Source organism: Charadrius vociferus, unplaced genomic scaffold (genome assembly GCF_000708025.1).
Source record: "Charadrius vociferus isolate BGI_N301 unplaced genomic scaffold, ASM70802v2 scaffold362, whole genome shotgun sequence".
NCBI classification, from domain to species: Eukaryota; Metazoa; Chordata; class Aves; order Charadriiformes; family Charadriidae; genus Charadrius; species Charadrius vociferus.
The window spans coordinates 332,810-349,533 of record NW_009647052.1 but is presented as its reverse complement, the minus strand read 5'-3'; the positions used below and the strand labels follow the sequence as shown (position 1 = coordinate 349,533).

Below are 16,724 nucleotides of genomic sequence, written 5' to 3'. Positions count from 1 at the left end.
AAATAGTTACACTTTCCTATACAAAGATTATCATTATTTTAGCCCATACATTATTTTATCATTCTAGCTTCCAGTTCTAATCTTAGGTTCTATATACTAAATATTTTTTGTGAAATAGAAAGTACGAATAGATGAAGTAGAGTTCCTTCTCATTTGTCTTCTTGTTTCATCTGGCTTCTTCTCAAATATTATAGCTCTATTTCTCCAAATGGCATTTTAGACATGTAGAAGGACAAAATCCCTGCCCCATAAATCAGTTTATATATTAAAATAGTATGGCAAACTGCAACAACAAACCTTGAGAAAGGAAGTGAAGAAACAGGAAATTAGAGGAAAAGTAAAATGTCTCTTAGGAAAAAAATTATTTGGACAGGAATACAGATGATCCACTTTGTTAATGCTCCTGAGGGACTGGAAATGTATCTGTTAATTATTGAATGCTAAGACCTGATCTTATTAAATTCAAAGGAAATCTCACTCTCAGTTCAGTGGAATAAACCTGGCCTCTGACTCAGCACAGCTCTGAGGCACATTCTTAATTTATTCCTGGGGGCACATCAAATGAGTTAGATGAGATTACCAAAAGCCTTAAATTAAGCACGTGTGGAATTTGTGCCAACAGAAAGACCCTGTATCAGGAGTTTTACTGATACACCTGTATCAGTAAAAAGCTTTTAGTATGGAAATGGCTACACTGGCGAAATTGTCACCCAGAGGAACAAAACAGGGCATACTAGTAAAAATAGAGATTTCACAATATATTTATGCTTATTCCACAAGCTGCTTCCAGGAAACACAACTATACCTGCAGAAGTCCTACCTTGGTCAACAACAGCTCTGTTAGTAGACAAGTTTAGTCTTTCCATGACATTAGTGTCAGGTGCTACAGTGAGAGGCATTATAGAAAACTCATATTTCATTAGGTCGATTTCAAGCTTACTAAAGCCAGTAGCATAGAGGATGGACCGGTTAACACCAGAGCCGAAGGTTAATAGTCTACCAGATATGAGCAGGAGGAGTATGGGAAAATCAAGGCAGATGTAGGCAGGGACAGAACAGTGCTGAGGTTTGAAGATGAACTTCAGGTCTTTGAATTTGGTGTTAAAAAGAACCAGACGCTCTATAAAGAGATTGAAAGACTGAAGTGATGACAAAACACTCGGTTAAGATGATGACTTTAGCTGTGGCTAGAATGGCTAAAAGAGGCCGTAAATTATAATATTGCTGTAATGAAGGTGAAAGAACGGGCCACAGGCGGAGTCTGGAAGTGGATTCAGATTGGGAGGAATACACAGTCTTTAGCACCATGAAACGCACCATTCATTCCACAGTTATGGGAATATAAACAAAATCAAAATAATATATAATGGGGAAAATAAATGGGTATGCTATGTCTACTTGTCTTCCAAGAAAAGCTCTACAATGAAGTGTATCGCCAAAACCTAAATTACTTTTTGATTTGATATAAAATTGAGCTTGGTTTCACTGTAGTCATTAGTAGAATTGGCTATTCTTCAAATATGAAACCATCTGTTGAATAGCCACATTACATATTCCACAGATTTGATTGGAAAATCCCAGAGCCTCTTTGTGGACACCTGTTGAGAAGAGTAATTTTAGCCGCCTCCTCCATTTTGAAGTGGAAAGGAAGACAGATGTACGTAAAACCACAACTCCATGTGTTAGAGCTGGAAGTTACTATCAGACTGTTCGAAAGTGACTTCATTTGGTAGTTATCAGGCTAATAATTTTGCCTTTTGCTTTTAAAAGCTTTGCTAAAAGTAAATTGTGCAAGAAAAGTAAAATTGTAAAGCCATACATTATGCTGAGCAGCAACTAACTCCAAAAAAGCAGTCAATAATTAGCATAGCATTTTCCCTGATTTTGTCATCCCTATATACTCAGAAGGTCAAATTTGCCATTTCTCCACAGTTTATTACTTGCCAATTAACTCGGTCAAAATAAGAAACAGTAATTTTCACTCTAATGTCAAGATGGCAAAAACTGTACAAATCATATTGTCTCAGTTTTAGTTCTCGCTGTACAGCTTTCTTCTGAAAAAATAATTTTCTCAGGATATACTTATATTAAAAAGCAATACCAAAGTTTCCTTTTGAGATTTAGATTTGGGATACCATAGTGCTGTAGTAATTCCACAAATGATTATCACATTAATCCATGGCCACCAAAAAAGTATTCCTGTTTACTGCTCAAGTAGTGTGCCCCTTGCTATGAAATAAAATGTAAACTATATTATTTTTGCTTTTAAGAATTTTCCTCCATCCTAACACTTCATTTATCTTATTGTTTCACAGGCAGTTACATTCTCAGCCACCAAGTCAAAGTTGCTTCAGAGTATTTTAATTTCATCCAATCTATAAGCATGTCACTGCTAAGATGTGGTATTGATGTCATTTGTATAGTATGCAGTGATGAAACTAGAATTATTTAGCTGAAGCAAGACCTTCTCATCTTCCTGAGGCAGTCCCCAGAGTCCACAGACTAAGTGTCAAACACCACAGACAGTCAACATAGACTCAGTCAGTCCATTCCTTCTTCAGGACAAATATTTTTCATCTGAGACAATTCTACATAAATCTGTGAAGAGGGTTTTTGCAGGGGTTAAGCACATTCTTTAAATCTTTGCCTTCACAACTGAATTCGTATTGCATATGAATTCATAATCAGCACGTCTTTTAAAAATTCATGCATACTAGATTTCTTTTGTTTGGAGAAAATGGCTTTAAAAGATGGGGTGGGGGGGATTCATTCTTCAATTGACCAAACAGCTTTTGTCAGTTTAGACAAACCAAATCATACTAAGCAATTCCTCCCTTAAATTACATGACCGTTACAAGACCATAGGATATGCATTTCCAACAAACAGACTTCCATTCTGCTGTCAGGGTAAAACATCTGAGAACTGGTTCCTCATTTATTTTGCTAAAAGAAACAAACACTTTAACAACAATGACCCAGCTCAAGCACACTTGGGTACAATAAACATAAGGTCAGTTTTTAGGACGGTTGCATTATACAGTTAATCAATCGAGCAGAGGTTAATATTCGTTTTATGTAAATAAGTGCAAGAGGAAGAACGAAGAGCTGTTGTCACAAGGGCAGTACGAAAGGCGCCAGGTGTACCTGCGCTAAAAGTTACGAAGGAAACAAAAGCTACAAATGCGTTCGGTCACAAAGTATTCAGTTAATTCAGTTACTGAATGGCTATTTCCTCTTACTTATCACACAGGCTGTCACTGGTTTTAATAGCTGCTAGACTATCACTGGTAAGGATTGATATGTATTCTATTCTTAAATGTTGGTTTGTATTCTGTCAGCATGTAAGCAGATATAAGCAAGATATGTGTCAAATTCTATAAATGTTTTTTTGTATTACTACTAGCTACTTGATTTTGCTTAAGAACTGCAAAAGTTATTTAAGCAACATTTTTCTGTGATGAAAGCGTAAAAAAAAATCTAAAACTTTTATCCCAGCTTTCATCTACTGACATTTCCAAATCATGCAGAAGATTGTCCGTAGAAGGAAAGAGACAATAGTCACTAGAAAAGAAAATAATTTCTTTTAGAAAGAATGCATTGGAGTGGTTAGCTCAGTCTTACCTGTCAGCAACACGAACCTAGGAATATATCCTTTACACCACAAGATCCCAGTAGCTCGTCCCACAGCACTACCACAGTAGTAGACTGATCCAGCCCAGGAGAACACAAAGAGAGAAACTTTTCCCACTTTTCTAGGTCCACCAGCAGCTGAAGTAATGAAGGAAATGGGGTAGAGAAGAGAAGACCGGAGCTGCTTCCCGCAGAAATCCCAGGCAGGAGAAGTAGGAGGTATACTCTGTCTGTGTCTCACCCAGACTTTTGTTTAAAAGTTTTTTCAACTGTTGCTAGGTGGTGTTAGGCTTTGGCAGTTTAGTTCTCAGATTGTATTTCCCCTCTTCTGGTCTCTTCACACAGTGTTACAGCAATGACTTTGTTGAGCTCAGCTCGCTTGTGCTATATTTAACCAGTGTTCTCAGCAAGTCAAGCCTGTCAACAGCTGAGAAGTTTGGAGCAGGCTTTGCTGAGTTCCTCAGCTGCTGAATTATCAGTGGATGTAGCACTGCACAGCCCAGCTACTACATTCACTGGAAGATTGTGGGGAAACTGTCAAATCCTTTTAAGGGCTTCCAGTGACTTCACGGGAGTAATTACTATTTAAAGCACTAAGTACAAGATGTGTATTTAGGCATATATTTTAGACTGCTAGAGAAAGAATACTTGTGTTCACAGCAGATGAGTTCAATTATTTATACAGTGAGGATTTTCCTAGGACAAGTAGGAAGTTTATAATTTGAAAGGTATGCACTTCACTTGAGGAAAAATTACACTTGGGGAGAACTTTTTGCAGTATAACTTTTTAAAGAGTTTAAATATATTAAGATGACACAGAGAAATTAATGAAAGGCTTAGGCTGGAAAATTTTCAGTGTATTATTTATTCCAAAGAGAACCTTTTTTTCCCACACCAAGAGCTTCCTACAGTAATTCCTACTCTGTCTCTAACTCTCACTGAAGAAGAAAAGAAAAGCCACACAAATGCCAATTTGTTTGATACGGGTATCCGGAACGCATTGCTCCAGGGCTGTATACATTTTGATGTATCCACATTTGCTTCTGGATCTAATTATTCTTCCTAATTCTAAGCTGTAAGTCTCTTAATCAACAGACCAGCAGTAATATCAGGCAGCTTTTTAGCCCACAAACCACCATGATCTCAAGATTCTCCAAAGATGTTGCAGATATCAGACTCCAAAGTGAAGTTATACCACCTCATAGCAGAACAGCCCCTGTAAATGTCTCTGGCAAGGAAAATTCCTTACCCCGGCAAGTCTGGTCTCAACTGAGCTGTGCTTTAGAGTGAAATGCAGAATGAGCCTCCTGTGGAAAGCTTTTCCCTAGTGACAATTTACCATGTTCATCTAGGGTCAGATGAAGAGGAAGGAAAGAAAGAAGAAAGGGAAGAAAAAAGCAGAAAGATGTTAAAAATTTTGTTTGTCAATATTTATAAATTGAGACACCCCAAACTTTCAGAGCAAAGGAAAGAGATTCAAGCAAATCATAACAATGACACTGTGTCGCCATGCAAATAGCAGGATGGGTAGCGAAAGGGTATGATGCTCTTTGTGGCAATTTCAACATGCAGGAACCTAATCGGCCACAACTGTAAGAGATGCCAGGGGGTGAGTACGAGCCCGTACGGGAAGCAGCTGTATGATTAGCTGTAGCCTGGTGCTCTAACCCTGACTCTGGAATGACTTCTGCTTGATCTGTGTTGTTTTCTAAACATGTAAGGAGCAATGAAAAAATATTTTCATTCCCAAGGAGCTTATAAGGAGAAAATGAAGTAAATACTAGGTATTATGTCAAGTAACTGATATTTAGACATTGATGACACATTTATAAATGCCTCAAATGCTTCCATCATGTCAAATATATTTTATTTTGGAGACCAAGTAATAATCACTAATTTCATGTTGCCATTTCAATATTTGACTTGGACAGAATAGCTAGAATGTATAAAAATAGAAACACTTCTGTTTTACAGAAACAGCTATTTGGAAATTTATTGTAGAAACAGACAATATATTGGCACAAAGTTTGGTGTTACATGCTTACTCTTTGAACTGAAGTGAGTTACATATACCCACATTTTAAAAAGAACATCTAATTTTGTTCCCTCATATAAAATTGACATACTCCAATCAGATGAGTAACGTTTTGACTATTCCGGCCTTAACTTCTTGCTCAAAGTGCAATATTAATAGTACTTTATCCATTCAACTACAATAAATCAGGCAAACAAAACAATTAACTTGGCTCATAAATCCCAGAGAAACCAAATGATTCTCAACATTTCTCTCCCATTAGTTAGTGGCACATTCACTGAGTGGAAAACAATGCAACTTCTTAGGAGGCAATCTCTGCTGCCAGTCCTTGTGGGTGGGTTTCAATAGTGACCTGCTGATACAAGTCTGCTCATTCTTGTACACTTGCAAACTTACTCCCCAGCTGCGCACCACAGATATTAATCCTGTAACACAGTGGGATTCTCAGCAAAAATTTGAGGAAAAAAATAGTCAATTGAAGAAAATATAAGGACTTCTAGCATAGGAAACAGTGTAATTAATCTACATTACTGGAAGTGTAAAACTTTTAAATTTGTGCTGTACGAAAGTGGTTCACATCTAAGTATTTCCCCTGGAAATGATGGAAAAAATAGTCATAAATAGTTAGGTTGTGGAGGCTGGGGACTAAGAGAAAAAACAGAATCACGAAAAAGACTTTTTAGTTTGGCATCCTACATGAAGTCTTAATGTCAATACAAAGCATCATCTTAAGTCCTAGTGACATTCTACAACTGAGTCTTAAAAGAGACTTTCTTATAATTTCTGATAACTATGGTATCGCTTAATTAAGCAACCAGGATACTAGAGTTCAAAGTAAATACTTATAAGAAAATTTTTAATGGAAGCCAATGCTCTCAGCATTATTTCCATCAAAACACCAAAGGCCAGAGCAATGCAAAGCAAAGGGAACAAAATCTGTCTCTAGAGATTGAACAAGAGCAGCAGCAGGACCTGTTGCCATTTTTGGAGATAATGTTAGTCACAAATACAGCAGAGGGGTTGCCATTGTTCACACTATCATATTTCTCTGTACTTATTTTACTAGAAAATGGAAGAAAATTTGTATGACCTGAGCCACTCTAGAGAAGTTCCAGGTTTGATGCAGAAATTACTGGCAGAAAATCCATTATTTTTTATAGAGAAGATCAAAACAGATGTTTTCTCCTGACCTTACTGGTCCCTATTGACCTTAAAATGTGTGCCCACAAATAAGCTTCTTCTGGAACATGTACTATAGTACTACTATATAATTTTTATCTCAACTGTCCATCACAAATATATCTCATTCTTTTAAGTCATAGTGGCATCCAGAGATACAGCTGTCTACCTTTGTCCTTTTCAAATATTTTATATCATAATTAATATATTAGAAACAAATCTATATTAGACACAAATATACTATGTGTATAATTCTGTGTGGGCAACCACTGTCAGTTCTTCATTAACTTGCTCCTTAAAATGCATTGATGTAAGAGTATTTCAGTTTCTAAAAAATTAATTTTTTGTTTGCTTGAAGGGTAGTGCACCATAGGAAAGAATTTTTCACAGAAAGAGTGGTCGGGCACTGGAATAGGCTGCCCAGGGAGGTGGTTGAGTCACCATCCCTGGATGTGTTTAAGAGACGTTTAGATGTCGTGTTGGGGCATATGGTGTAGAGGAGAACTTTGTAGAGTAGGGTAGATGGTTGGACTCGATAACCCCAAGGGTCTCTTCCAACCTAGACAATGCTATGATTCTGTGATTCTATAGTCTTCTGACACCCTGCTTTCATAATACTTATTGGTCATTTTCATAAAAGCTGTATTATTTTAGATTGTGCTACTGCTTTTAACTTTGTTTTCACTTTACAGCATAACTTTTGCTGCTTTACAAGACATTGGAAGGGAGGGTGTTTGATCATGTTTTGATTAATCTGATCTTGCCTGCACCCCCTCAAATCTATGTTTTGAGATGTTCTTTTAGAACCAAAGAAAAAAACACATTTCTGCCATTCAGCTCATAGATTTAGTTTAGTTATCTATTCTATAATCTTGACAAATTAACGAAACTAAAAAAACTTTGTGACATTCCGCAATGCAAATATTTTCCCAGATATGTAACTTCTTTTCCTAATAAAACCATGTAGAATTAAAAAGTGAATTGCATAATTAACACTGCTATTTATATTCTCCTTACGCTATTTACTCCCTTTTTTGACATCTGCAAAACATATGCCATTAATCTTAATTTTGCTAGTGGTAAACATGTCAGATATATAAAAAAAATCAGTGCCTTAAGATTCTTGCCACAGTCACAAACCTCCAGGAACACTCACTGGAGTTTTACAGTCTTTCCTGTAATAGTTATGCATGCTTTATCAGTGAAATAAAACCAGGGTGTCTTTCATTTTGATTCTTCACATGCTGTCTTGATCTATATTCTGTCTTCAAAAAGCATTTTTGGCTTTTTTCTTTTTTTTTTTTTTTGTAATTTTAATGAAAGAAATATATTAAAAGACTTGGCCATTTCAGTTATTTTCAGTTTTGTATTTCTCCACTGTGCCATCAAAAATAATGGCATTTCCGAAGTCTTCTCCAAATGATGTGAAGTGAAATTCAAATATGACTTGAGACAGTTAGATATATAGCCACATCAAGAACATCAGGTGGCCCCATCAGACTTAGAGGAGCGCAATACTGTCTACAAAAAATGACAGAAAAAATAGCGATAACTTTAGAATCATGTCTGGACACTTTAGAGTCCAAAGCCCTAGAAGCTGGCTCTCACAGTTGAGTCAAATGGAGATGTTCTGAAGCATATTTCTGGAGGAAAGTGCCAACTCAGACCTCTGGAAATGGAGTGAATCATCTTATTTGCTTCGCTGCCACACCCCAGGAGTGGTATGCAACTTGCTTAAAGACTATGATAAAAATGAGCTGAACATGGATTAATTGCTTTTAAAGCCAGAATAAAGTATTTTCATAATCTAATACAGCCTCCTACACAGGAAAGGCTGTGGAATTTTCCTCATGCAAAACAGCAAGTTGCAGTGAATTAAAGCACGTCTTTTAGAAAGATTATATAAATTAAATATAGTTAATTTGCCACAGCAATATATAATGCAGACCAACAGTTAATTACACTTACTGTTTTAAGCAAATCAAAACTTTGCAATTTATTTCCAGTTTGATGTTGACTGAATAGCTCGTAGCCCATGAGGTGGCTAGTCAGTGGCCTTCAACCTCTCTCGATTTGTTCAATTCTAAAATGTTCCCGTGGAGATTAACAACCCTGCAGAGAAAATCTAAGCCTACAGGACCTAGCTGTGTTTTTCCTGGGTTTTGTGACACCCTTGGAAATAGTGCACAGATGTCCTTGGACCACAGAGTGAAAACAATTCTATACTACTTTTCCCTATGTAGGTAATTAAAAATTATAATCAAGTCAGTTCTGAGCCTTCTTTTTTAAGGGACTAAATACAGTGAACTTCTTACTGTCCCTTAGCAGATATTCGTATATTATGAAAGAACCCATTCAAATTACGCACAGTTGTAAAGAAATAATTAAGCAAATAAGCAAGCACCCTACTTTTCTAATGCTGTAACATTAGATTATCCATCAGATAAGTATGGATAAATACAGATAAAAATAGAATACTGTTTTGAGGCTTAAATAGGACACCTAGAATATATTTCATGAATAACCCCATGATGAGATGTTGCACTGAATGAAAATAGTCCTGTATTTTCTCAAGATTTGTTTGTGCACTCTTCAACCCTGAAGGAAGTCCAAAAGAATTGCTACAGATTTCTGTAATGTAATTGAAATATCACCTTCTATTTAATATTAGTATGAATTTTACTTTTATAAAGATCTATCTAAAGGAAAAACCACTCAGAAAGGAACATGAAGATATCAGCTACAAACAGGTAATTATCAGTAGCACACACAAAGAATATTATAAACGCTTGCTTTTAATGAAACAAACACAAACTTCACTCACACTTGTAATGGAGTAAGGCCAAACAAAACATTCTTCTCCTTGTAGTTCAACGTAATTGTGTGCAATCTACTTAGCACACTGTCTTTTCAGAAAATCTAACAAGCTGTAAACCAGAAAACTGTAGCTTGATTACAGTCAGTAGATCAACTTTTATACCAGTGAAGGTTCTGTCTGTTTATCTTTAACATGGCTTCAATTCTTTCTGCTGTCTTTCCTTGCATTTTCTTCAAGTCCAACAGTTTGAAGAAAAAGTGGGATTATCAAATAGATGCAATTCCATTATTGTAATTATGTAACTGTACAGATATCGACAGAATTTGGTAAGATCCCTCTGCTGTAGATGTGCTCTTTACCAGATCTCTCCTTTCCATATAAATGAGCCATCTTCAAATGAAATGCAGCAGTCTGAGGTGAAACACGGCAGTCTTCGTAAACTAAGAATATTACACTATAAATATGCAGGCCAGGAGTAATAGAATATTTTCTCCAAACAAACAAATCAGATCATCTGAATGTATTATTAAAGCTGCGAGACATAAGGACTAGATCACCAAGAACAGCACCCTTGTCCCTGCGAACAGTGCCATGCACAATTGGATGTCCATAGGAGGTGAAGCTCTGGTTTTGAATCTCCAAGAACACAGTGCCACCTATCTATACGTTGGGGTTATTTCATGGTAGACTCTGGGAGAGGATAGGGAGAGAGGGCTGTGTTCCTTGCACCCAGTTCTGCACCATCCGTTGCTCCCATGCTTCGTTTCCTGCGGGCCGAGGGGAGGCTGCTTCCACTGCACATCCCCAGACTGCAGCTGCGTTGCCCACAAGACTCTGGATTCTTTCATCAACTCAGTGCCATCTTACATGTTTCAGTTCAAGTTCTGACTGGTTTTACCTTACTTCACTTCAGACATTTTAAGTTAAGACTCATATCATTAGTACTCCAGCAGATTTTATTGACAGAAGCCTAAACTCATTATTACATTATTTGTGCACCTGTAGAACTTGAATGCTGAGGAGAAAGGAGTGGCTAAAACATGTAGAAGCATCCCAATAGCTTCAAAATAGGTACCTGCCTGGAGTTCTCTATCTAGGAAAGGGTGGCCTGGCAGGAGCAGCCCTTCCTAATTTTGTTTCCCTGGAAGCCTCAGGACAAGACGGCCCAGAGATGAGCTACAGATGTACTCCAGATGTAAGTAACAGCCCAAGTAACTTTTTCATGAAGAACTCTTTCCAGTCCCATGACCAAACTGTACAAATACACCTCTCAAAGGCAGACGTAGCTTTGCAAGGATAATCTGTGTGCACTGAGCAGGAGAACAAGAGGGAAGGGATAAGGTATTTAGATGCAGGCACAAGTCCATGCTTGAGGTACATCTCCACAAGGGGCCAGAAGCAGGGTTTTGAAATACAAGATTATAATCTCCATGAAGTATCAAAGACATATAAATATATAAATGTAAAGAAAAAGAGGGTATATGCAAAATAGCTTACTTCTGTCAAACTGTTCAGCAAATAAGAGGTCCTGTTTTCCAGGTACCTCTGAACATTTGCCATAAGTCACACTATGATTTTACTTTCATAAACCATGTGGGGAAGAGGAATCTGCTGAAGCACTTCTTTCTACTTCCTATTATTTAAGAATTTGGTGAACAATAATGAAGACGGCTCAGTGAAATTGCTGTTCAATTCCCTTCCATGAAGGAAGGTTGGACTAGATGATCTCCAGAGGTCCCTTCCAACCCCGAACATTCTGTGATTCTGTGATTCTGTGAAGAGACATTGCTTGCCAGTGACACTCAAAATTAAAATGGTCTTTCAAAACGCCTTGTTTTTAAGCAGTGATGTTTAGAACAGTTCTCTAAGCATACAGTTTACTGGGTAATGTTAGGAGAGACTTGTTTTGCCTTTTTTATTGACAGTTGAAAGGGCAGGAGAATTTAGATAACAAAATTCTAACAGTAACGAGTGAGGATGAAAATAGGAAATTTGAAAAAAAAAAATCTTTTATTGCTTTAGGGCCAGTTATGCTGCAACTTTTCCATATTAGCATATAAACTTTCTGTATATTTTGGCACTAAATCTATACAACTACTTTTTTTTCTTTTTTTTTGCGAACTGCAGGAGGATATGTATTTTTAAAACATATCTATTGCAAAACATTCTCTGTAAAAAACTACAAATTTTACTCCTGTTATTACCAGTCAGTCAGCAGTTGGAATCACAGAAAAAGTTTGAACTATAACATGTTTGGACTGAATATTAAATCTGCCATCTTCACTCTGACTACAAAGCACCATGCTAGAACATCACCAATGGGAGAATTTAGCACTGAAGTAGACCAGGATCACATCAGTATGTGACTGACTGAAACCATATGCTCATAGTGCTAAAGAGCAAACTGACAAATATAACCCCTATTCTTCAATATATATTGACTATGCAATTGCTTAGAAAATCCATCTGAATCAAAACCTATGATGCATGTCCAGTACCTACTAACACAAATTACTGAGATGAAACCCCTTCTAAGTTAGAAGAAACTACTTGAAGTTCCTCTCAGTCGTTGTACGTAAGAACGCAGTTTTTTAGAGAAAACAAAATAATGATGGGAGGTGAGATGGGGAATCCCTAGAAAACAGGGACATGTGTTATTTCACAGTGCAGAAATAAAGAGAGAAGACACAGAGGAACTTGAACCTGCGGTAACAAGAGCACTTAAGAATGCCTCCTTGCAAAGCACTTCCTAGAAAATGAAAGCAAGGCAAATACAGAAAGTGCCTTTAACATTCTGCATCCACTAAACTATTGGCTTTCAGGACATAAGCAACCTCAATAGAACAAGGTACATACTAACTCAAATGTAAGGAACAATCACCACTGACAGCAATGTAGGTTTTCTCCTTTTTCGTTACCTGTCTAATTAAAGTAGATCTATACTCAGCTAATTCCTGAGTATCCCTTCTTTCAGTACTCAAAAGCATAACAGCACAAAGACTGCTGAGCAGAGAAGCCAGAGCTATACTGGCTAAAGAAATTTGTAAGGAAACTATACTCTTTACTTTATTAGGCCACCTTTCTCTTTACAAATTAATAATATTGCTACTTTCTACTTGCAATTTCTTATTTCTTTAGAAGATGCTACAGAATCAGGCCACAGTTGAGATTGGGAGGGACCTCTGGAGGTCATCTCATCTCAAGCAAGCTGACCTACAGCAGGCTGCCCAGGACCATGTGCAAATGGCTTCAGAATATCTCTGAGTATGGAGTCAACACACAAAATTAACAGTATGTCAGAGCAGACCTAATCTCACCTAAATCAGCCATAAATTTAGGTATACAATCTGAGCTAGTTGTTTATGCTCCCTCCATAGTCAAAGTGAATAATTTCATCCAGAGGAGATGATTAAACACTCATTTTTGGATGGTCCGAGTAATGTGAGAAGAATCTAGTGTGCAGCACAATTCCATATCTTATATTTATCATTTTTCCAGTGTAATATTTTATATTAATTTCATGAGTATATCCAGTAGTATTTTCCATGTGCTATTTCATGTGACACATTTTTAAGAAGTAAATAAAGTTTAGGTTCAACAAGAAAGAAAATAAACCAGACAGTTTTTTCCCCCTGAATTCCTGAAATTCTGGTTATTTTTATATTTTCAGTACTCTTGTGTGTCAAGACCTAAGTCTTCATAGTTAACATATAGCTAAATAAAACAGGTCCAGGCAGCAAGTTGCACTGCTAGTTGTTCAAACTGATAGTGCTCTCCTGGTCATTTAAGTGCTACAGGTCTTCCAACACCGAAGAGCACAACATCTAACTTCCTTTGAAACTCAGTGTTTAACTATCTAAGAAAAGTCCAAAGAGTCTCTTGAACTACACATTTAACTGATACTGAGGAAACATATGATTTAATTAATACTCAGATCTGATATATTTTGTGCTACTTCTGTTTTATTATCCCGAGAATCTACACTAAGCCTAAGATTCCTTTAACCAGAAACAGATCTCTTTTTGGCATATATTACCCTCACATTCCTCCTTTTACAGAAGGCAGGAGGCCAAGATTTTTAAGTGTTTTGTGCTCCCTCCCACATATATACCTTTAAAAATTGAAGCTTACTTTATTGTGTCATGTTTTTCCCACAGCTCTTTCATACTAAGCAGTTTTTCTTTCTCCCTCAGGTCTAAGTAAATCCTTCTAGAAAGTCAGGAAGACACTCATGAATCTCAAATTATTCTTCTATATTTCTGTCAAAAGGATGCCCTCCAGATCATCCACTTAGTGCTTCTGCATTGCTTGCTTTTTAGTGTTGCACGTATGGTAGGCTGGGATATAAAAAAAATTCCAGCAAATAAAAAATCTCCAGAGCACCATCACGAAGACTTCTAGGGACAGTTTACCCTTCAGAAAACAAGTAATAGATAAAAAGGGAATAATCTCCAGACCATAGTGACATAGCCAGGAATTAACTCAAACAGAATAGAACAACATGAGCATTTTAAGTTAAAAACAAGACAAATCAGAAAAACATTGCAAAACAAGTAAAATAAATCATTCTCAACAGAAGGTAACAAAGTACTGAAGCAGAACCCGAGCATGTGAAAAAAAGGTTAATTCTGCTGTAGCTGAAGGATATGGGTGATTTGTCACATACAGCTGTAGTGCTCTATAAGACAAAGAAACCAAAAGAATTGCTTGTTAGTCAAAGAAGGCAGAAAATCTGATTAAGAGCTCTGTATCCTTCACCTTAAATATTGGTAGGAACTGTACCTTCTCTACTGAGGAATAAGCTGACAAATCTGAGAGAAAAAGTTCTTCAGAAACAGCCAAACAAATCATTCAACCGGAAAGGGAAGAAAATAGAAAAAGATCCTGATGCATGCAAGAAAAGAAACCAATGAAAAGGTGGGATGGGCAGTTAGTGTACCCAATTTATTGTAGCAAAAGCATAGAAGTTTCAGTGATGAAGGCAGTCTAAGAACCTAACTAGACATAAACGAGTGTTTTGTGCAATCAGTTTGGCTTACACTGCCAGGTGACAGACATCATTAAATGTAAGTCTCTCCAAATCCAAAAATAATAAACACTTTTTAGTAGGAGCATGAGTTTCAAGCCTTTATCTGCACTGAGGTTTATCTCCAGCATTCATAACAAAAACAGGGGCTGTCATATAAAGCAAGAGACAGCCACCAAGACAGATCTTTAGCTGCAAATATGGGATTTGATTTTTTTGATACATATATTTATAGGAAGACATATAAAGACATATAATAAACCAATTTGCCCCCAAACATCTAAATGAACTTCAACAATCGTTAAAGCAAAAGATATCCTCATGGATTATTGTAACATCAGAAGAGAAAGATGATGAGAAATAATAAAGTAAAATAGTGAGGGATTTTCAATAGTTTTCTGTACTGATAATTGAAGCCAGTTAACTATTACACTGAAGTATAAAGTAGCTTCCTATGAACACAGATTACTGTAAACACTCTAGCTTCGCTCAGGCCCGAGAGAATGACTTTAATTCAAGATGTTGAAACCCATCCGAGAGCGACAGTCATTTCTAAAAGACCAAAATATTGTACAAATGTTGTGTCTTCAAAACATTTTCTTTTTGGAACAGAGCAACAGAGAGGAATAGGCAGTGTATTACCGTGTACAGTAAAGGTGATGGGCAGGCGGTCTGTATGCTTTCCATCTGTTTCCACATGTATAAGCATTTTACATCTTGTCACTCACAGGATGAGCCTAATCACTGTGTTCAAACTGCAAAGGAAATATTCTTTGCAATCCTTCAGGAAGTACAGAAAAAATAGACAGAGAAAAATACAGAAGATAACTGGTTTGCATTTGCTAACCAGCATGTTTGGCATAGGTCTTAGGAACAACAGAATGCACCAGGCAGCAGCACAGAGACAGTCACTGGAGCTGTAAGTGAGACCTGCACAGTACAGCAGCACATCACAAGCCTTTCACACCCTGTGAAGACGTAGCACTGATAAGACAAAGCAAACCTGGACAAACTCTCTATTTAAGTGTAGTTGGTAATCTGTATGACACTCCTGGGCAATGAAACTACTGATCTCAAATCATCAGGATGCTAGAGGTGGGACTGAGTTGGGTGTAGAACAAGAGCTACGTATCAAAAGTTTTATTAGGATGGTAGGAAAGGATACAGCTCCTCACCAGCTGCCTGCTACACATTTTTCCTCTTGAATTTAAGGGATTTTCTAGTAGTTGAGTGTAGTAGACTCACAGAAAGGCAAAAGATGGATAGAGTTTGAAGTTACAAGTAGGACTTGACTGCACAAAAGTGCCTCCCCTGTGCTGGCAAGGACACAGGCAGGACTAGTCACCCTCAAGAAAACATTACACCCTGAAGAAAAACAGACTTTCTTCCTAGTGAAGAGCAGCATCTCCTTACTTTGAGATCTTTCTCCATCAAAACCACTAAAACCTTTACAGAGGCACTGTGGGAAAAGGTCCTTCCACTACTGTCTTCAGGTCATTGACAGAAGCGGGAGGGTTTTTAGTGAATACCCTCTGACTGTTTAGTCACTCTTTTTGTTACCACTGATTGAACATAGGAAGTTCCATCTTAACATGAGAAGGAACTTCTTTACTTTGAGGGTAGTGGAGCACTGGAACAGGCTGCCCAGAGAGGTGGTGGAGTCTCCCACTCTGGAGACATTCAAAACCCACCTGGCCGCTGTCCTGTGCAACCTGCTGTAGGTGACCCTGCTCTGGTGGGGGGGTGGACTAGATGATCTCCAGAGGTCCCTTCCAACCCTGACCATTCTGTGATTCTGTGATTCTGTGATTCCCTGCTTTTTTCTTTAATCCTAGTGAGCGCATATCCTTTTATTCTATCCCAGATTTTTTTCCTGGATACATTACAAGAATGAATGGAAAAAAAGATTACTCCAAAAATACTAAGATCTGTGCTTTTGAGAGATTCCACAAAGAACAAAATCTAGTCCAAACATATATGGGCCATATAAACTTTAAACCCATTTATAGAACTGAATATGCACACCTCTCTATTCT

The 16,724-nt window shown here is 37.3% G+C and overlaps 1 protein-coding gene across 1 annotated transcript in view; it reads right to left on the bottom strand.

Annotated features, from left to right (window-relative positions):
• The window catches only part of FILIP1 (filamin A interacting protein 1), a 112,594-nt gene extending 108,751 nt beyond the window's left edge, over positions 1-3,843 (bottom strand). The window contains exon 1 of the mRNA XM_009895755.1: positions 3,622-3,843. The gene's annotated coding sequence lies outside the window, so the exon portion shown is untranslated. The remainder of the gene's footprint in view (positions 1-3,621) is intronic.
• Between the last annotated feature and the right edge of the window lie 12,881 nt (positions 3,844-16,724).